Consider the following 22,844-nt stretch of genomic DNA (forward strand, 5'->3'; position numbering starts at 1 on the left):
GATTATCAGCAAAAATATGCAAGCAGAGGCAGGAGCAAGCAGCAAAAGCGTCTGTACTGTAAGAAGCAGGAAGCAGGATTCTATTGTATTCGGAGTTAGTAAGTAAGTCAGTAAACTTTATTTATACAGCACCTTTCACAGACAAGAAGGGTCACAAAGTGCTCTATAGTGAAAACAAATAAATCAGCAACACATAACATACTAAGCCATATTGTTAGTGCAAAGTTTTTTTAAAGTTTCCACAGAATCCAAGGCTCTCAAGGCTAAAGGGAGTGAGTTCCAGAGCCTCGGAGCCACTACAGAAAAAGCTTGATCACCTCTGGTTTTAAAAGGTCTTGGTCTGAAGACCTCAGACCAGATAAGTGCAATTATTAATGAATGTGATGTATTTTATTTAGCAAAAATACATTGTGTTGTTCTGTCCCTTGTCTTTCCTTAATGTGGAATGCTGTTTGAATTTCCAAATAGCAACACATTCCTGCCCTGGCTCTGTTGGGCTCCATCTCTACCTCTATCAGTGATTTTTATATTGAGGCTTCTGGGAGTGGCCTTAATCTATTTAGATATTGAATACACTTTTGAAACAGAGAAGTATCATGTAATTGACGGATTTCAACAATGTAAATGTAAAAAACAACAATTTAAACTAACTGTAACGGAATACAGTTACTCATAATTTCTATTCTCAATACGTAACATGTATTTTGTTACTCCTCAGCATTTGGTGCTGGCGCCATTGATCTGCATGTACAGCAGAACAGAAAATTGCCAAAATAGCTAAAAAAAGTTAGCCGCTAATGCTAGCGGTAGCTTGCTAGCTTTGGATGGCTTCTGTATGCTGAACAAGACATTTTAGTCAAGCAAAATGTTCTGAATTTAAGATGGAAACACAGAAAACACCCCAAAACAAGTGTTTGAATGTCCACAGTGTTAGCATGGTTAGCAGTACTAAGCCTCTTTCCTGATTGGCAGGTCCTAAAGTATCCCTGGTTGTCTGGTCTGTTTTAAAACACACAGGACCATAATTTACTAAATGAACGTCATATTGTGTTTAAAAACACTTAAAAAGGCGCTATTGAGACCATAAACTCATTATCAAAATGTGTCATGAGGTGATAATTCAAGTGAAAAGTAGGGATATTTTCTCCTAGACTTCTATTCCATCAGACTTCTTTTTAAAAGCCCCCTGCTGGAAATGAGATAGAATGCAGCTTTTAGAAGTTGACAATTGGTGATCCTACAGGTCAAAAAAGCAAACTGGTTTGCTGGTTTCAATCAATTTGGTCAGTTCAGTTGATATATTCTTTGTCACCGAATATGTAGTTCACTTTTTTTTTTGTGGGAATCATCTTTTAAAATGCACTTTGGTGGGTACTTCAGTAGTGAATGCCTCACTGTTCATAAGGCCGCAATAAGCGTTGATTCTGACAGTCCTCGGTTCAGCTTGTTGGTAGTTCACGCTGTTATGTTAACTTTTCCCGCTTCGGTCCTGCAGGATTGTCCCATTATGTCTCATTGGAACCAATTCAATTCAATTCAATTCAATTTTGTTTATAGTATCAATTCATAACAAGAGTTATCTCAAGACACTATACAGATAGACCACACTCCAGAATTTACAAGGACCCAACAGTTCTAGTAGTTTCCTCCAGAGCAAGCAACAGTGCGACAGTGGCGAGAAAAAACTTCCTTTTAGGCAGAAACCTCGGTCACTTGCATGGTGCGGATAGAGAGCCGCAAAGTGAATACAGAAGTGCCGTTCCCCCTGTTACAAGTTGATGAACCACTGATATGATTTTGGAAACAAAAGGACAAAAGGTTCTCTAGTGTTGCTTTAAGGCTAATAGCTTAGCAGCCTATTATTTACAACAGTTGTGACATTATGACTGTTTTTGTGTTTCAAAGGCTTTTAAAGAGGAAGTATTACTGTGAATCAAAGCTGAGGTGACAACAGCGCTCTCAGTCACCAATTAGAGCTCCACAGCTAATAGCTGCTGATTCGGTCAGTCACAATGGTGATTTTATTATAGTCAGTTCACTTGATGTTGATGAAGATTTGTTTGTACATGTACTGGCTGGTTGGTGTGTATTCTCCAAGATACATCAAAACATTTGGGGATGAGGACTCCATGATCTTTCAGCTCCATTTGCCAATCTATTTTACATTAACAATGGATCAAATAACTCTGGAGGATCACAGGTTTTTTACTTGTGACTTGACATCCTTTCTGGCTCACAGTGGATTCTGCCTCTTTCATCCCATCTGTGCAGGTTGTCATCCACAAGTTTTAAAAGGCATCTGTACGATTTGGTGGCTCCCAAATCTTTCATGCCCTGCTGATCTCTCAGTCCCTTTGCACATGCTGCAGCTAATCAGCCTCATCATGACAGCTCTCCTCTTCTTCGCTCTTCCAAGGCTTCTCTTGGGTGTTAGAAGGGGCCTGCCTCAGGCTGTGGTGACCCAGCAGACCTCTCTGCCCAGATGAACACCACTTGTGTTTGTATTATGTGCTTGCGTCAGGACTTTAAGTTCAAGATTCAATTCAATTTCAAGTCAATTTTGTTTATAATGTCAACTCACAGCAGGAGTTATCTTAGGACACTTTACCAGAGTAGTTCTAGACCACACTCTATATTTTACAGAGACCCAACAATTCCCCAACGAGCAAGCATTTTATGTGGAAGTTGGGAGGAAAAACTTCCTGTAAACAGGCAGAAACCTTGGACAGTCTGAGGAGCCTTAAAATTCATCAGATTTGTTACTTAAACAGAACCTTCTTGGTTGTGCCCACCGGTACATGTAGCAACCTTAAAATTCTTAAATCCTTAACCGGTACCTGAAGCAACCCGCGCCCCACCACCACAGTCCCCCATTTGGAGCTGAGTTCAGTCTGAATGACTGCTGAGGTGACATAATGTTGCAAAAGCTCATTTGTATTCAAACTCTCAGTCGTAATTTAAGTGAATTGTAGGACTAGATCTTAAGTGTCTGTCTTAAGGTAATAAATCAGTCTTAAAGATAGTTCACAATACTTTGCTGCGTCCAAATGGGATTTTGGATCAGGTATAGAAATCACTGAATAGATTTAATTGTTTAGGCATTTAACAATAACAAATTTTCAACAGAATACATTATGATGTACATATTGGAAATGAAAGCTAAACACATGTTAAAAAAAAAAAAAAAAAAGTGTAAACAGCTGTGCTGTTAAGCGTCCGGGCTATATATAGCCTAGATGTTATGATATTTTATGGCTGCTCTTTCCAAACGATACCGTTTGATTAACTGCTCGTCATCAAACATTTCAAAAACATTCTTCCTCTCCTGAAAGATTGCCACACGTTTCTGTAATCCAGGGACGTCGGACTGGGGGGGAAAGGGGGACTGAGTACCCAGGGCCCTCATTTGAAGAGGACCCAAAAAGATGCTAGAATGAATAGCTGTGGATGCGGGCAGCGGCCCCTAGAAAATGCCTTTCTACAGGGCCCAGAATTTGGTGCTACGCCCCTGCTGTTGTTACAAACCCCTACATCTGGAGCTGTCTTAAATAACTGGGATAGGTAGACTGATCCTTTGCTTTAAGAAATTTGATAACTTACTTTTATACTTGCGTTTGAACATAGTAATTCCAAGAATTTTCAATTTTCAGACTAAAATGGCACTTTGAACAGCTTGATAAATACGGGCCCTGTAGTTTAAGATGGTTACAGCCTTCATACTGTTTACTTGATGTATAGTGAAGCCCAACCATGATCTGAACAGGGCTTTTGACTATTGTCATAAATGTGACAATAGTCAATTTTCAGACAACTACTGTTATTAAATGTGTTGCACCAAATTGGACACAGATACATTTGTGATATACACACATAAAACCGTTTCAATTCAGTTTACTCATATTTGAATCACTGTGTTCCTCACAGGTTATGTAGTCTACGTCAATGTTTCTCAAACTTTTTTCAATATTGTACTCCCTTTGAATTGTTTTTTAAGCCAAGTACCCCCCAGCTCAAAACATTTTTGGTAGAAAAAAAAAGTCTATAGAAAAAGGTACAATACAACGCCAGCAGTGATACACTCTTTTCACTAAACAACAACCTTTTTTAAACAAAAACATCTAAATGCTATATTTCAAATGTTTAGAATCATTCACTTAATTAATTCCTTATTAGAGTATAGTTATTTTAGCATTTATGCATGACTTATTTTTTATTTAGTATATTTGCAAATATTTCACGTACACCCTGCAGTACTCCAAAGTACCCCTAGGGGTACAAACATCCCCATCTGAGAAACACTGGTCTATGTGATACACAGGTACATGCAGTATACCCACTAAGAAAGCTCCAGGGTTTCCAGATACCCACTCAAAAATGTGCAATGACAAGTAAAAACATACTTATTTATACTTATATTTTTTATCATTTTTGAATTGTTGTGTTTTCCTTTGCATAGGTTGAAAAACTAATTCAACCGTAAATGAGTGCATTAAACGTTATCAGAATGCAAGAAATTAAGTATTTGACGCTCAAAACGTCTCTAAGGGAGAAAACCCAGACCCCTTATGTTGATTCTGGTCCATATATTTATATAGCACATTTATATCCACTAAAAATAGACTACACCACTGATCCTCATGACTATTTTATATTCAATTTTATTGCGTCTGCTTGTTGAGTCATGGCTTTTTATGTGAAGTGTCAAAGGTTAAAATGCACGATTAATATTAGCATTTTTATTTTCTCATCATTCATCATCGTCTCATTTTATACTTTTCTCCCCTTCTTTTCCTAAATACTGGTAACTCACACAGAGGTTGTAAGTAACTTACACATAGTTGTAAAGGCTGGGATAAATACAGCTTAACATTTAATTCCAGAAGCTGAAGGTCTGAGAGAAGTAAATCATCAGTTTTTTCTTGGCTAAACAAGTTCATTTTATGGACAGGTTCCTCTTTTATAGTTTATCAACCGGATGGCGTTTTGATTACAGCTGTTGTGTGGTTTTAGGGGAATAGAGAGAGAGAGGTGTAAACGAAATTGGGCATTATTTCTAAATGCTAAATAGGTAAAGCGGGTGAATGTGTGCATATTTCTGAAAATGACCCAGCCACCATGTTTTTATGTTATTTCACAGTATTTCATTACTACAGTAGTTTTCTGCATTGTCTCAGAGGGCAAACTTGATTAGTAAACTTGATTAGATTACTTACTTTTATAGATCGTCCCCACATTCAACATAATGCCAGCAGAAAATCTTTGGACAGTGGTCTTTTTTTCACCCCTCCACTAAAGCAAGAGGGGCTGCTTTTTTGGTAGCTGTGCCTGATGTGACAAACGCCGCCCGTTCTCATGGCAGTTCGTGGAAGGGTCACGTTTTGAATGGTCACGTTATTTTATCCATTGATTTGTGTACAGTTCACTAATGTCCTGTTTGTGTGTTTATTAAGAATTTTGAAGTAATGTATTCAGTTGGAAGCCTATTTCGTTATTACACAATGATTACGTTAGCAGTTTGTGAAATGGTCACGTTAAAAAATCGTGACATGTACACTTAATAAATTAGAAAATTGTGACATGTACTGAACACACATTAATAACCAGGCAGAACCCAGTCCAGCCATGTCAATCAGTAGAGACATCTTATGCAAACAAGATTTATTTTACATCTCAAATAAAATGTACAAATTCTTTGGCGATTAGACTTCTTTGCTATAAGAATCTTTTGTATATCTATATATAGGGGTAGAGAACCATCAGCCCCCCCCCCCCCCCGATGGAATTTAGACACCGGTGGTGGCAAAGAAGGAGTCCAAAGACCAGACCAAAGGAGGCTCCTGACCGGTCAGCTGGAGTAGATGACTGGAGGTGGAAGGGGGGTGGAGGGTTGCACATCTTTGCCTGCAATGACAGCTGAATGGCAAAGGGAGAAATTAGTAATTAAAGCAGGGTCGGGACTTAGTGATTGGCCCTTGCCTTTTGTGTACGAATCTGATTGGTTTAGATGAAAGGTGAACACCTCAGCTGATTCGAGTTGAGTAGAGCATTGATTAATAGTTAGATCTTCCTGAAAGAAATTACACTCCGCTCCATTTGTTTGCGTAGTTTTTACAATAACTTTCACTGAACCAAAGCACACACTGGCAAGTAACCAAATACATAGAATGCCGTTATGTAACTAGGATACAAATAGGCAACTGTATACTGTTAATCAGATTGACAATACATTTAATATATCATATATATATTCATTTGAATGCTATTATATTGACTGTCTACTGTATGCATAATTGCACATTTTCAACTCAAATTTTGTTGCTCTTATTTTCTTCATTGTATGTGCCTTCTTATTTTTACTTTTTTTATATTGTTTACTTGAATGTTATGTTTGTCTGTGGACCTAATTGGTAAAATATGTCTTGTCTCCACCGTGGGATAGAGGGAAACGTAATTTCGATCTCTTTGTATGTCTTGACATGTGAAGAAATTAACAATAAACCAGACTTTGACATTGACATTTAGTAAAAATTATTATCATTAGCAGGATTACACTTTGAAAATTAAAAAACTAGAAAGGCAGTCGGAGAGTGTAGACCTCCGCCCAGACATGCCCTATCTCACAATGTTAATGTAAATTAGTCCCAGTCATGGAACTAATTTTTCTGAGGATTCTGACACCACACAAATGCAGCTTAATCAGCCTATCTCACAATGTTAACAAAAGTGAAAAAAGTGTGTTTCTAAATGTAATTCATTCTTCCATGCTACACCCTTCCACTTAGTCTCATGAACATCAGGCCAGTAATTTTTTTTTAATCTTACCCTAACCTATTCTACAAAAGACAAACACACCAAACCGAAAACATAACCACATTGGTGCAGGATTTGGACATTTGAAATTAAGGTAAGGTAAGGTAAGGCTTTGATGCATGTTGTGCACTCTAGTAGGTGAGCTACTTACTCTTACTCTTAAAGGTCCCATGACATGAAAATGACACGTTTTTTTTAACATTAAAATGAGTTCCCCCAGCCTGCCCATGGTCCCCCAGTGGCTAGAAATGGCGATAGGTGTAAACCGAGCCCTGAGTATCCTGCTCTGCCTTTGAGAAAATGAAAGCTCAGATGGGCCGATCTGGAATCTTGCTCCTTATGAGGTCATAAGGCGCAAAAGAATACCTTCCCTTTCTCTGCTTTCCACGCCCAGATAATTTGGCTCACCCATGAGAGAGAAACATCATGGCTTTCAAACGAGCAAAGTGGCAGTTAGTCAAGGCCACACCCCCACCCTATTACTCTTAACTAGTGTCCATTCACACTGCATTATCCTATTGTTCCTGTAGTCCATAGAAAAGATACACGGTTTGGTTGTTGACCTTGCTGTGTTCAAACAAATGGTGAATAGAGCATGCAATGCAATAAAATGATTTAAGTATTTTGTGCAAGCTGTTTCTTTTTATGTGTATTGTGGCTCAGTCAAACGCCTGTTGTTTTCTGAAGGCAAAGAAAAGGCTTGGCATGCGTGCCAAACAAGCCTCTCCAGTATGTCATCGCAGAATGATGTGATACGGATCTGCTTTGCAGTGACAAAAGAAAATTAAGTCAGCCGTAGCTCAGTCTGTAGGGATTCGGTTTGGGAAGCGGAGGGCTTCAAGTCCTGGACGTATTGGGACCACGGTACTGGGGCCTTGAGCAGAACTCCTAATTGCTTTTAGAGCTTTGGTGCGGCAACCCAACATTTGGGCATCTCCCCACATTTGATAGATGACTATGTGCCAATCAAGAAAAATAAGAAAATACTCAAAGCAAATTCCACAAGGGGAGTAATAAAGTACATTTTTTCTGTTTGAGCAGCCTCTGGGATTTTATCTTTTGAGTATTTTCAAATCCCGCCAGGATACTCGACTATTTAAGTGTAATTATTTGAGAAATCCAAATGGTTATTATGAGTAATTGTCTGTGTTTCTGAGAGTTCCCTTTGTGCACCCACAACGGTTGCTGCTTTGTGCTGGATGCACAGTGTCCCAAGAAGAAGCAGGCCCAAAATCCAATTAGGGACACTTGACTGGTGGAGCTAATTAGGGCTGGGGTTATTGTCTTCCATCTATGGATCAAGTCTCATGGACCAGTGAGCTAACAGCCCGAGCGCTCGCCCGGACATCTGGACACAACATGGGATGCATAGCTCCTATCCATAGGACTGCTAATTACCTCCTTCAAATCGTCCAAGCACTGACCTGAGTTTTGTCTTTTTTATCATCTTTTATGAACAGGGAGCCCTGGACTCCACACAGGGCCTTTCTGTTTCCTCTCAAAAGGGAAAGGTCTGGATTTTCACACAATAAATAACCATGAAATGAGCTGGTTTGTTCTCGCTGAAGTGGCTTGGTCCTTGAGGTTATTCTGGAGGCGTGCACTTCTGTATTTGTGCTTTTCAGGGTCAAGGCTTTCTGCGTGAAAAGAGCTTATCGAGGAAGCAGGGACAACCTTTGTACCTAACACAAAGGTAATATCAGGACACAAAGAACAGGCATTCAGATTTATAGAAAGACGGGGATTCTTTTGGATTTATTTCCAGCCTGCGCTTGCTTTACTGTGTTGATCGAGTCATAAAAAAAGCAGCAGCAGATGCGTAATTCCTCAGCGTGTTGACAATGCACACATGCATGAACATGTTGGGGGGCAAAGTTTAAGAGTGAGGCAAACAAAGGCAGGCCGACTTTCTCTTTCTCCTCAATCCCATCTCTCTCTGGAGTCCCAACCAGCAACTACAATCCAGCCTTAGAAAAGTGTGGTCCAGTCAAGCGGCATAAGAGGATTGGAGCTTAGATACCACTTGATTAGGCCACAGTGAATGGAGCTATGTGCTCAGTCCCAACAGGATTTCCATGGCACTTGACTAGGGACGTATAGGCGTTAACCCAACCCAGAGAAAAATCCCATGATCCCCTGCTTTTCTTTTTCGTGTGCATCTGTTCAACATGGGGAATAAGCACGTCCAGGCCGCTTTAAACCCACTCACTTTGTCTCCACAGAAAAGCAGAGGGCATGCCATTCCTGGTGCTTAAATGAGTTGTACCCTTGGAATGGGCATGGAGCTTACACTAACCTAATTACTGTATGATAGAGCTGAGTTAGGAGCCACACTAATTACTGTAAGCTTAGAAACACAACGGTTGTTGTTTTCTCAAGTGGACAGGGAATTGCTATGAAATGTAGATAAGCTTATGCAAATAATGTGAAATAAGTCATGGATAATTTGAACTTACATATCCACCTCGCAGTACCGTAGAAGTGTTTCAATGTGAACAATGGCCATTTTACTCAGCCTTCCCGACCTCTCTGTAAATATGTGCACTCGATTGTCTGTGTCCCCACAGACAGCCATCTTTATAGAGCTGCAGGGTTTTGTTTTTACTGTTTTGAAAGGCTGGTGAAGTTTGACAGCTGTGCTTGCTAAAAAAGCACAGTGAATCTGTCAGTCACTGCTATGTAAAACACTGTCTGGGAGAGATCTTGAAGGGCTTGAAGAAATATGAATTTCAACCAAAATAAGCTTAGTTCAAACTACAAGACTTTTTGAGTCGCCAGTTCACTTTACTGTTCACACTACACAGCTTGCGGTCTTGTTTTCCCACTATCTGACTAGTCTCGCATTGCCAGACCTTCCTCCACAATGCTGTAGAGGAAGGTCTGGCTAGTCCACACAGTGTTCTGCAAAGGGAGAAAAACATCCTCTGGTTCATGCCATTTCTTTTAACCAATCACAGTCGTTTTGGGCGGTGCTTAGTGCCAGACGGAGCAACCATGCCTCCGCAAAACAGTCTAAGGAAGGAACTTGTTTTGGTGGAACATGTGTATGTTCAGAAGTTGTTTAAGTTGTGCCAGAGAAAACTAAGATTGGACAGATAGTCTAGCTAGCTGTCTGGATTTACCCTGCAGAGAACTGAAGAGCACCACTGGAGTTTAGAACAGCAACACAAAGAAAGAGGAACGTAACGCACATCAGGGCTCAAAGAGTGACATCCGGCAGAATTTCCAGCAGCACTGGAGCAATCTCGGATGTAGCTGACAGACCGGCGACCGTGGAAACCATGTACCATGAAAACCATGAAACCATTTCTTGGTTGGGATTGACTCAGTGAGTCTTGTTGTCGCACTGAGATTGTCGGCGGAAACACCAACATTTATGACAACTCTCCTCAAGGCGATCTGGTCTAATTAAGGCAAAACATGCAGAAAAGTACTAAACTAAACAAAAATGCATCACATGATTCATGAGAAACCTAACTAGTTATTCTTTTCTGTAGCTTTTTGCCTTGTTGTGTATTGTTTTGGATTTCAGGCCCGCAAACTCAACCTCAACTCATCAACCTGGTTTTTTGAGAGAAAGAACTATTAAACCCATTCCACATTACCTGTTTAGCTTAAAGAAACCGAGAGATATTGTTCTCAGGAAATGGTGGAGACCAAAACAGAGCTGAAAGGAGAGTGTCCACCTTGTTAAAGTTGTAAGTAGGCATTTTATTCTACCTCCTAATCACAAAACTTAACAGCAGTTCCCATACTTTTACATTACATTGCATGTCATTTAGCTGACGCTTTTGTCCAATGCAACTTAGACTTGCTATATACGTATCTGAGAACAATGATATGACTAAAAGAACACATACATCCTAACACCTCTGGACACAACTATGGGTTAAGTGTCTCACTCAGGGACACATTGATTAATGGTTGAGATTGGTTGGGAATCAAACCCAGATCTACAACATCATAGGCAACCACCCTAGTTGCTTGACCTGAATGATTGGTTAAGGGAAAAACAGTAGTGAGTGGCAATTGGAAAATAATGGCAAGTTTCTTTAGTCTTTTGTAATGCAATTACAGTAGCCATTTCATCCTTAAGACACAATATGAGGTCTGCTCATGGGGATGTGCAGATCCTTTCAAGGAAGGAAACAAAAGATTTAGAAATCACGTAGTATTAAGAGAAACAACGGCAGAGAGTAGTCTGAAAGACAGAACATCCTTGTTGGTTGTGGATGGGGGAGTGGATGGGTCAAACAACACAGAACTTTCAGGCAGGAGACGAGGCTTCATGTCCCGTTATTGTCACTGAAACCTACATTTTGTAACCCCACCCGCCATCTTTTCCTAAACCTAACTGACCCGTTCTTGTGCCACGTGTCATCTAAACCTAGTTCCAGACCCAGAGTGCCAAAAAGTGACGCAAAGAGTCCTGACCAAGTCCGTCTATATTCAGAATGCCCCTAAAGGAGACTTTTTGTGTCAATAACAAACGCCAAAGGACAATATGTTCACATCCCTAACATCTTATTGATTATGGAAATCATGTTTCATACATGTTTTAAAACAAGGAATTCATCTACCAACGTCAGTGTGTCTGTAGTAGTCTAATAAAATAAAAGCTACTCTCTTTCAGGGTCTAAATTTCCTTTTGTTCCACAGCTGCACCCTTCAGATAATGAGCCAAACTCTCACCTTTGGAATCAACAATCCCAGGTGAAACTGCTCTCAGATGCTGTGAAGATGCATTGTTAGGAGTCACATCATTGATCCATTGGCATGCTAATTCAGGTTTGCAACAGTGATGGAGAAATATTTCAGAAAGGAAGGACAACACTGTTTAAATAGGTTTAAATTCTTCTAAAATTCCAATTTTAAGGGTTAGTTTATTAATAAAATGACACATTGCTAATTTCTTAGACTTAGCTGTACTTGGTTAAAGAAGGGTTCATTGTTCCAAGGATAAAAAGAAAAGTGATGTTTTTTCCATTCCTTTCATTACTTTAATTAAATAACTTAATACTACGTTCCATACTTGACGCAATTATTTATGTACAAAGCTGAAGTATGTGCAGGGTGAGTTTTACCACTTATTCACACAGCAGTTTGGCACCTTGCACAGTTGCTTCATTAGAAATAACTCCAGTTGCTGCTTTAACTATGAGATTAGAAAACATGCCACATATGTTGATTTTATTTTTTCAGTGGATAAAAGATGCACGAGTGCTGACTGCTGACCAATGTCAACCAATAATTGGAGGTACGTGTGAACATATATATATATACATATATATATATATATATATATATATATATATATATATATATATATATATATATATATATATATATATATATATATATATATATATATGTCATATACACACACACACATACATACCCTTTTAACTTCTAGCTTGTGTGCTGCTGTTGACTGCAGAACCTTACAGATGACATAAGCGAGACTGATATTGCTGTGTGGACGTTGAAAACAAACAAAACATTGTGAAGCGGCGCACAAACGTCATTTTGAGGATCGCAGACTCCTGCCACGAGGCCGTTTGTCATTTAGAGCACAAAAATGTACCTGTGATATTTCAGATAGTGTATGACTGCACTCTGACCATAGATCCATTTGTCAGAAGGAGACTGTCACTTCACATATCCCTTTTCATCCGCAGCATTGCTGTCTGCACAGTGGCCAGGCAGATGGAGGCTACACTTCAGCAATAGAGGTACATGCACATACACACACACACACACACACACACACACACTGACATATACCTTTGGAGACACTTGCCTGCACACACCAGGCCTGAGCTGCCAAGACCTTTTGAGATCACCCATGAAGGTGTGTGTGTGTGTGTGTGTTTGTGCACATGTGTTTGTGTGATGGGTACAGTCTGCCTGTCAGGGATGCCACAAAGTGCTCTGACATCTCCCGGCTGTGTTCGCCAGGCTTTCTGATCCCTCCCGTCCCCCCTCCCATCCTTCTGTCTGTCCCCTCCTTTACCTGTGGATAGAGGCATCACATCCCATCATGTCTAAGCAGAAACACACTGCTTCTGTCGCCCACCTCCACCCTCTCCTCTCTGTACAGCTATTAACCTGACAGGCGAGTGTTGATTTTGGAGCGCACCTTGTTTCTAAAGGATGCTGCATGGTGTTCTGTGTGACCTGTGTCCAGGTAGTGTTGCATTACCAGATCTTCCTCCAAAGCGATGCAAAGGAAGGTCTGGCTAGTCTACACAGCATCCTGGGATGGGAGAAAATAGTGCCCTGGTTTATTGGTATTTCTTTTAACCAATCACAATTGTCATGCTAAGCGCCGGATGGAGTAACGGTGCCTTGGACAGAATGGACAAATTTAACACAAAGAAAGAGGAAGGGGACAGACGTCCTGACTTAAATGGGAGACATGATGTGGAATTTCCGGCAGGATGGTTGTAATCCCGGAAATGAAACGTCATCGATAGAGACTAGTGTCCAGGTAACAGTTCCCTTATCTGCTGAACCATTGGCAGTAGCAGTAAATATGCTGTTACTGCTTGTCCCCACAAGTAAAATCAACTTGATAAAATCACTACATAATTCACAAACTGCATGTACGTCTAAATATGATAGTTTTGACAACAATAAAAATTCTCAAATCCTTGAACTCTTGGTATTTCATTATTAGCTCGGTTTTTAGATCTCACGGCACACCATGTCAATTCTTAGCTACCTAGTTTCTATAATATATAATTATTACTATTCATTGTTGGATGTTAAATGTTGCAGTGTTGTAATTGAGTTAGCTGGGCCTCAGCCGTTCTTTTTCTATCTATATTTCTTTACAATTTAGCATTTTTACTTTTGATACTGAAGGATCTTTCATTGTGATTTTTAACCAGGTTTACTGACTCATTATTGGAAAGGTCAAAGGATAGTAATATCCCTAGAAAGAATGAGTTGCAGTGATTTTTTTATTATGTGTTTTTATGCAGGCGTATACATGATGAACTTGTTTAGTCTGAAGAGAAAGGTGTCAGGTGTTAGAACCCTTCTTGATCAATAAGGTTTTTTGAGATGAGTCTTTTTTTCCAGATTGTTCCTGTTGGATGTGATATCCAATGCATTTGAATTGCATTTTTTTTTTAAATGTTTTTTTGATGGGAAAGCTTAGACTTGACTTTACTCTTTTTCAGAATGCCTTACAGCAATCATCAGAATCTGTTGCACTCAGTGTTGGTATGCAGGCGGAGAGAGCTATAACAATATTGAAGCTGAAGAGAGCATGACAATTCAATTAAAATAAAAATGTAGCTTCACGCAAGCATATCTCACAATACACCAATTTATGCATGGTTGGATAGATATCCACAGCATAAGTGTCAACTAAATATTGTTTTAAAAAACAGCATTTAGTTAACAAGGTGTGCTAGGTCCTATACTTCCACTCAGTGTCCACTGACTTTCTGCTTTATGTAAAATATCATACGTTTCACACAGATACCTAACACCTAACACACAGGGATGCAACAGATAGGTTAGCTAAAGGTTGTAGGCTAGCGGAATATGACCTGTGTTCAGTTTGGCTCTGGAAATAAAAGGGTTTGTTTTTTGACCAAGTGTGTGTGGTTTTGTTTTTTAAGTACCTGTTTGAGAACCGTTGAAAAAATACAGAGTAGGCACCAGTATTGGATACAACCCAACCAACACCCAATCCTACTGAAGGCTGACCCCTGATTTCTGGCCTAGGCATGTCTAAGCAGAGGTCTTTAGTCTAATTTCACTTTTTTTTTGTCAGCCATTGGAGCATCTTTTCCAGGATCACGGCAACATTCCTGATCCAGAGGATGGATTGGTGGTGACAGGAATCCCTAGCCCCCAATCAGTAGAGAACCTTGGTGTCCTTCACAGATTAATAAGTCCGTTGGCATCAACCTCAAGTCATAAGGAACTCTACATCCAGAAGCTTGATCTTCTTTATAGAGGAACGCTGTTCTTTAAAAGTCCCAAAGTCATTTTGTTCCAACTTTTGTTAGCGAGAAATAGACTTCAAAATCACATACTATCTGAAAGCATTGCAGAAAGGGACTCAACTACCATGTCTGTCTTGAGTTAGAAGGGGCCGACTGCTGCACTGCTTTACAGGCTGCATACCAAAAGAGTTTATTTGCAACATAATCAAATGCATGATTGAACTTATTATTCAACGCCACAAAGTCCAAGGTCTGTTAAACTACTTTTTTTCTGATTAAGCTTTGGCATAAGAATTTTAACTTTTTGGCAGTGAAGTATTGTTTTTAATCACCAAAAAACTAGTTTGGCTTGATTTCTACACGTTAAGCCATCCACACGCTTGAGTGGGTGGATGTCATTATAGTGTTGAAATCTAAAAAAATAAAATAAAGTTTGTGGCTCTGCAAAGATGTTGCAAAATATGAAAAGGAATGCAGTAATGGTAGGAATTCTGTATAAGGTAGATAATGACTATACATTTACAGCTAATGACTTATTGTATTCACATCAATCTTTATTTAACATTGAGAAAACAAAGCAACCCTTATAATTCAAGAGTGCACTCTGAGTTAAAAATTCCCGACCTGCTTCTAAAACGGCTTTGAACATTGGAATAGTTTATTATATTATTTAAATTAGTAAAGACGAGCTCTAGCAGACACTGGTACTTATATGTGCATTCTTGATGAAAACACTGAAGTTCAAAACAAAATGTAACCATGTGCTGCTGTGCACAACTCAATTCACATCCCAACCATACCACTTCCTGATTTTGTATCTGTCTGCTTACTGTATACTGCATGTTGCACTAAATCGGAGTGATCAGTTGATCCTCAATGACAACAAATCTCGAAAGAGAAGTTATACAATTTTCTTTTGTGCAACAATACACCACATTAAATGTTACATTCAAGGTAACGCAAATAGCTTTTAAGACATTTTTATATCCTGTAAAATCCTACACTGTGTTTGATTGCTATTGCCATTGATTATTTAAACCCGCTGTAGTGGTGAGGCATCTCTTCCACACAAAAGGGGACAGTGATCTTAAAAATGTCTCTGTCCAATAGAAGTGGTGCCTGTGTAACTGTCCAGTCAACAACTGCATCACTTCACAATGAGATTTCAACCTCTCATTGGTCCAAGATTATTGCGTTTACAGGAATCATCCTCATTTCATTCAATTTAAACATGAAATGCTTTGACTTGTGTATTTAGAGTCACAGAGGAGCAAACATGCCTTTGGCTTAAGGAGATCATGGAGATCATAATCACCAGCCACGACAAGGCCAAGGCAAAGCTCTGTTTTTTTTTCATGACACCTATGAGGCCGTATTTTTTTGGTCCCTCACGGAGCTGCCTTAGCGTCACAGTTCTTCCTGCAGTAAAATTGATCTTTACATAGACATAACAGAAAAATAAATTTTGAAATTGTTAAATAGTTTAACTTAAATAACTTCACATTCTGCCATTTTAGTGAGGAGATGGAAGGATGCAGGACAGAGGGTAGAAATAAATAAGAGATGGACATTCAAGAGAAGTAATTTCACAGTTTCACCCCTGCGTTCCATTCACTAAATTCAAATGTTCTAATACATTATATAGCTATTTGTAATAATGTCGTTACTTGATGATTTAATTTGCTTTCTAAAATTTTCGGTCTGGAAAGCCTTTTCCATTACATTGTCATGAAATAGTAAACTTTGTAGATACTACTACTTAAGTTTTATTAATCAAAATATGCCAGTCAAATACACTTGGAATACTTTGTGGGCAAAAGGGACATTTGGGTCTGATAGTGGCATTACAAGAGAGGTTAAAGCACACTGATACTAACAGGGTTAAGAATGAGAAGTACACTATGTGCACCCTAAATTTCATGCCATTAGATTTTTTTGTTTTTAAGGCCAGTGTTGGATTGACAGACACACTGACTGGCCGACCACCCGACCGACACGGTCATCCCTTGACCTAGCCTGCCGACGGGGTAAAAATGAATGTGAGTGGACACCTTTTCCATAAGTGATGTCAAACAGTACTTCACAATATCAACCTTGCTCTATTGTCTTTCTTGTCTTCCTTTCTAGGTTCTGCGTAGTTGACACTTTGTTCTGTGTAAGATGATAGGTTGAATGTTTCGCTGACCTGTAGGAAATTAAGAAGAAAATGAGAGAAAAAGAAAATGTCTTAAGTAGAAAATATGTTGTCAGTGAATAACAGGCCTGGAGCCCTATTGCTCTACTATTTTTTGTTTGAGTAATATTTTCTACCTCTTATTATTATTGTCTATTCATATTTTCTCATTGATGTCAAGTGTCCTTTAGTGCAAATACACTTAATATATAAATAATATAATATAAATAATGATTGTATTAACTACAGGTAAAGTCCATAAAAATAAAAAGGATTTTTCCTCTCTGTCCTATTAATATGCACAGTAACTTTGAAAAGATAAAAAGGAAGTTTTTCTTGATCAACGATGAAAACTCCTGGTAATGTATTCCAGGTTTCCAGTCAAAAGAGAATTGAAGCCCTATTCTTGTAAACACTTTGGAGCCGGGCCACCCTGTGCAAGGCTGGCAGCGAATATTTCACCAGCAACTCTGGAATGACAATGAATTAACAAATGCTTAAAGAAAGACACATCACCTTTTTTACTTAACAGTAGGAGAAATGTAAAAAGTACTGTAATGTCAGAAACAAACCGGAACAGACCATTGTCAAGGTAATTTAGGGAGTATTACCCTTTCATCCTCCCTCTATAAAAGCCGAGTCTCAATGACAGAAATCTTCTCTATGCAAATAATGGAGTAACAATTATTGTTTTAGGCAACGTTGCTGCACCATCTTGAAAGACAAAAAAACAACAACACTCTAAACACTCAAAAGGAGAAGACACTGAAGAAACTTAATGAACGACTTCGCTGTGTATCTGTGAGTTATGAAAAATGTAACGATGCTGACCTGTCAGAAATTATTTTTTTAATGCACCCACCCATGTCTACCCCAGCCTCTCCCATGAATGTCCCCTTGACTGGGGAGCTGTTTTTTGTGGTGCTGTCACATCATCAGACCGTGCTCAAGAAGATTATCCCAGGAAACACAGATGCAAAATGCCTTGGTTGTTTTCAGCCAGCGGAGAACATCCTCCTCACGGTAAAATATAATTCCTATTATTTTCAGTGAGAGTCAATGCATACAAAATTGGGAAATAACTTTTTCCTGGGTCAAAAGAACCCTCAGACACACTTACACTTACTAAGTGCTTTCACACTGCACTTGAGACGTTTTAGTCCGGGGCTGACAGAATTTCAACACAACCATATTTGGAAATGGCCTTCAGTATTAGTCTTGGGATACTGTTAGTTTTGCCTGATGGCGATGGATAAACCTGGCCTAAGCCAGCTCTCGTACTAACGGAGTAAATTAAGAAAGTACTTTAATCTGTGTAAGAATAATTAAATTGTGTACATATTTCAGACAGCAGCTTGAAGGTGAATGTGAGGCTCTAACCCCAATTCCAAAAAAAAAAAAAAAAATCCAATGGACCTTGCTATTCAGACAGGACGGCAGAATAAAAAGGTTGGAGAATTTCAAAAATAATTTCTCAAAAAGTTTACATTTGCTTCCCTTTGTAGTCGGAACATTACCATTGCAAGATACGGCATGCTTTTTCGGAGATCTGCGCGAGCGTATGTGTGATGTATGGTGATGTCCTGGTGGCTCAGGGACTTTTTGGCCTGTTTTAATCAGGTCAATATATATGCATAATATATATATATATATATATATATATATATATATATATATAGACAGATGCTCTAATAAGATGAGCATTAAGCAACATTGTGTCTAAACCCACCTGCCTGCAGACCAACACACTATGTGACAAACATCACAAAACACTAGTTACCCCTAATAATAATATATTTGCAGGTTGTGAGCATGTCTGGATTTGTCCTCATCCAAACCTTAAAGGGCTACATTGGTTAGTGTGGCTATCACCCTTCTGAAAAGTAATTTACTGTTTCCTCAAAGAGTACCTCAGTTATTTAAACAGACAAGAAATGTACTTTTTAAATAAGTTACTTACTCATCCATGTTTCTAGAAGCTGCTACCAACCAACAAGTATATACATTTTATGTGGAGGGCTAGAAGTGACGGAGACCTTTCCTTGAATCAATTTTTACATTCTGCTTTGGGCATGAATTCTTTGACCTGAATTTTTTTGCATCAGACGAAGGAGGCGCGAGATCAAATTCTTCCTGTAAAAGAATTATTCAAAGTAGCGTTTTTCCCCCTCCAGAAGCACTTTTTATTGTACAATCCTCTCATTCTGGGGTCACAACTGAAAGCTGCAGCCTTCCTTTTCAACCTGTTGAAAAATTATATTAAGTTATCTAAATATATTAAAAAATATATAGTATTTTGTTTTCATGCCAGCTGCTTTGTACAGAAGCCATCCCCTTGAGATGTTTTCCACTTGAGGAAAAACAGATTTGAACAGCCTGGAGACCTGAAATGCAATTCTGTGTTTAAAATATACACTACAGTTCAAAAGTTTGGGGTTACTAAGAATTCCTTATTTTTGAAAGGAAAGCTCTGTTGTTTTTCAATGAAGATAAGGTTAAACTAATCAGAAATATGGTCTAGACATTGTTAATGTGGTAAATGGCTATTCTAGCTGGATCGGCTGATTTTTAATGGAATATCTACATACGTGTACAGAGTCCCATGTCCAGGAACCATCACTGCTGTGGTCTAATGGTACATTTTGTTAGCTAATTGTGTTAAAAGGCTAAATGATTGATTAGAAAACCCTTGAGTAATTACGTTAGCACAGCTGAATACTGTGTATTAAACTGGCCTTCCTTTAAGCTAGGTGAGTATCTGGAGCATAAACATTTGTGGGTTCGATTATGCTCTCAAAATGGCAAAAAAAAAAGAACTTTCTATGGAAACTCGACAGTCTATTTTTCTTCTGAGAAACAAAGGCTATTCCTTGCGAGAAATAGCCAAGAAACTGAAGATGTCCTACAATGGTGTGTACGGGGTGGCTGTGGCTCAGTGGTTGAGCGGTTGCCTGCCAATCGGAAGGTTGGTGGTTCGATCCCCGCCCCTGCAGTCATTGTCGAAGTGTCCTTGGGCAAGACACTGAACCCCGAGTTGCCCCCGGTGCTGCGCATCGGAGTGTGAATGTTTATCTGATGAGCAGGTCATGTTGTACGGCAGCTACGGCCACAGTGTGTGAATGGTGAATGTTTCCTGTAGATGTAAAAGCGCTTTGAGCAGTTGTTAAGACTGGAAAAGCGCTATATAAATACAGCACATTTACATTTACTACTTCCTACTCAGAATTGAAAGAGAAGTGGGAGGCCCCGGTGCACAACTAAGCAAGAGGACATTAGAGTCTCTAGTTTGAGAAAAACTACTGGCAGCTTCATTAAATGATACCCGCAAAATGCCAGTCTCAACGTCCACAGTGAAGAAGGCGACTCCGGAAAGCTCGCCTTCTAGGCAGAGTAGCAAAGAAAAAGCCATATGTGAGACCGGACAATAAAATGAATAGATTAAGATGGGCAAAAGAACACAGACTTTGAACACAGGAAGATTGGCTAAAAAGTGTTATGGATGGACGAATCTCAGTTTGACATGTTTGGATCACACAAGAACATTTGTGGGACGCGGATAAGTGAAAAGATGCCTGTCACCATCTGTCAAGCGTGGTGGAGGTAATATAATGGTCAGGGGCTGCTTTGGTGCTGGTAAAGTGGGAGATTTGTCCAAGGTAAAAGAGCTATAAATTAAGAATGGCCATCTCTCCATTTTGCAATGGCATGCCATACCCTGTGAACAGTGCTTGATTAGAGCCAATTTCCTCCTACAACAGGACATTAACCCAAAGCACACCTCCAAACAAGACAAACAAGAACTATTTAGGGAAGAAGCAATCATCTGGTTTTGTCAGGTTGGTCAGTAATGAAGTGACCAGTGCAGTCACCAGATCTCAACCCTATTGAGCTGTTTTGGGAACAGGTTTACTATACGGTACGTAAGAAGTGCCCATCAAGCCAATCCAACTTGTGGGAGGTGCTTCAAGAAGCGTGGGGTTTAAAAATGTCAGATGACCTCAACAAATTGACAGTTGACTGAAAAATGTTGCAGAAAAGGATGCAAAGACCCTTGAGCTCTACAGTATTAATACTATTACTAATTATACTAATAATAACTGGAATTGATATAATGCCATTAATACAATCCAAAGACACTTTACAGAAGTACTGTGGCTAAGTTAAAGGAAGTTGATGGCTGTGGTAAACAGGTGGTGTTTCAGGAGTTTTTTTTAACATGCCCAGGTATGTAGCATTTCTGATGTCTGCAGGGAGGGGGTTCCAGAGGGATGGGGCTGCAACACTAAAGGCTTTGTCTCCAAAGGTGCAGAGTCTGGTGTGGGGAATGAAGAGCAGGCCAGCGTCTGAGCACTGAAGGTGTTGGGGTGCGGTGTATGGATGGAGGAGGTTGGAGAGGTATTGTGGAGTCAGGGCATGGAGGGATTTGTAGGTAAGAAGGAGGATTTTATATGTGATGCGGGACTTAATTGGGAGCCAGTGCAGGTGGTTGATGGTTGGGGTGATGTGCTGCCTGGTCTTGGTGTGGGTGAGGAACTGGAGCCTGTCTAGGGTTTTGATGGGGACCCCAGACAGGACTCCATTGTAATAGTCCAAACGGGAGGTTATGAAAGCCTGAAATACGGAGTCAGAGAGTGATGGCCGGAGTCTGGAGATGTTTTTTAAGATTAAACAAGACTGATTTGGTGGATTATGGAAAGAGAGGGTGGAGTCCAGGATTACACCAAGGTTGTGGACCTCAGAGGATGGGCAGAAGACGCAGCCGTCAACATTCAGGATGAGATCTCCAACCTTCTGAAGCGGCGCCTTGGGGGCAACAACCAAGAGCTCTGTTTATTACACAGTAGTGCTGCCGTCCATCTGTGACTGGCCCCAGCCGGGCCTTTGTTGTTAAAAAGCCACCGGGATAAACAACTTTTCTGGGGGAAACCCTTGTTTTCCAAAAATATGGTATCATCTACCAACAAACTTGGATCTTTCATCCCGTGGTCGTATATTTCCATACTCACTGTCCTCCAGCTTTAGTCTTGATTCCCTCACATCCCTGTCTCTCTATTTTCCTCACACTTTCTCTATCTATTTCTTAATTGTTCTCATTTTTATACGTTTTCTCCCTGCTCTTTTCCACAGTCAAGCAATTAGCTATCAAGAACAAGGTGCTGACTGCCAGTGAATAACACCATCACTCTTGATCTCACCTGAGCTCTGTGAGTGATGTTTTCATACGGCTCCACACCTCTCTTTACACCCCAAACACTGGAAAAGTGACATGCGGCGACGGAAAATGAAAGTCTTATTAGAAATATCACACCTTTGAACACATTTGTTGTTAAATGAGTGTTCACAAAAAGGTCTGCCTCCTTGCATTAGCAAGTGGCCTACTGTTACTTAAGTCAGTGGAAAGTGAGCAAATCAGCCCACAGTTAAATTTCTCTCCCAACATCTGCTGCATTCCAAGAGCAAAAAAAACGAAGCAGACTGCATGACTATTATGTGCACAGAACAATTGCACTTCAAGCAAAGTTTATACACTGCATGAATACAAAAACAAACACGAGTGTCACCTTTGCTATCATCCTCTAAGATTTACCCCAGTCATGTCCCCCTCTGGGAACCACCTATCAGAATGCTCGGTATCCTGTCCCACATTATCCCCCTTTAGAAGCTCCTCTATGTCTCCTTTTTTTCAATAAACTGGTCAAATGGTTTCCAGATTTTCTAATCAAGTTATTGATTTATTTTTTTAAGTTTATTTTTGGGGCATTTTAGTCCTTTATTTTTTAGGACAGCTGAAGACAAGAAAGGGGAGAGAGGTGGAATGACATGCGGCAAAGATCCAAGGTCGGAGTCGAACCTTGGCCCGCTGCGTCAAGGAGTAGGGTGGCAGTGGTGGCCTAAAG

This window comes from Etheostoma cragini, chromosome 10 (assembly GCF_013103735.1).
Source record: "Etheostoma cragini isolate CJK2018 chromosome 10, CSU_Ecrag_1.0, whole genome shotgun sequence".
In the NCBI taxonomy this organism is placed as follows: domain Eukaryota; kingdom Metazoa; phylum Chordata; class Actinopteri; order Perciformes; family Percidae; genus Etheostoma; species Etheostoma cragini.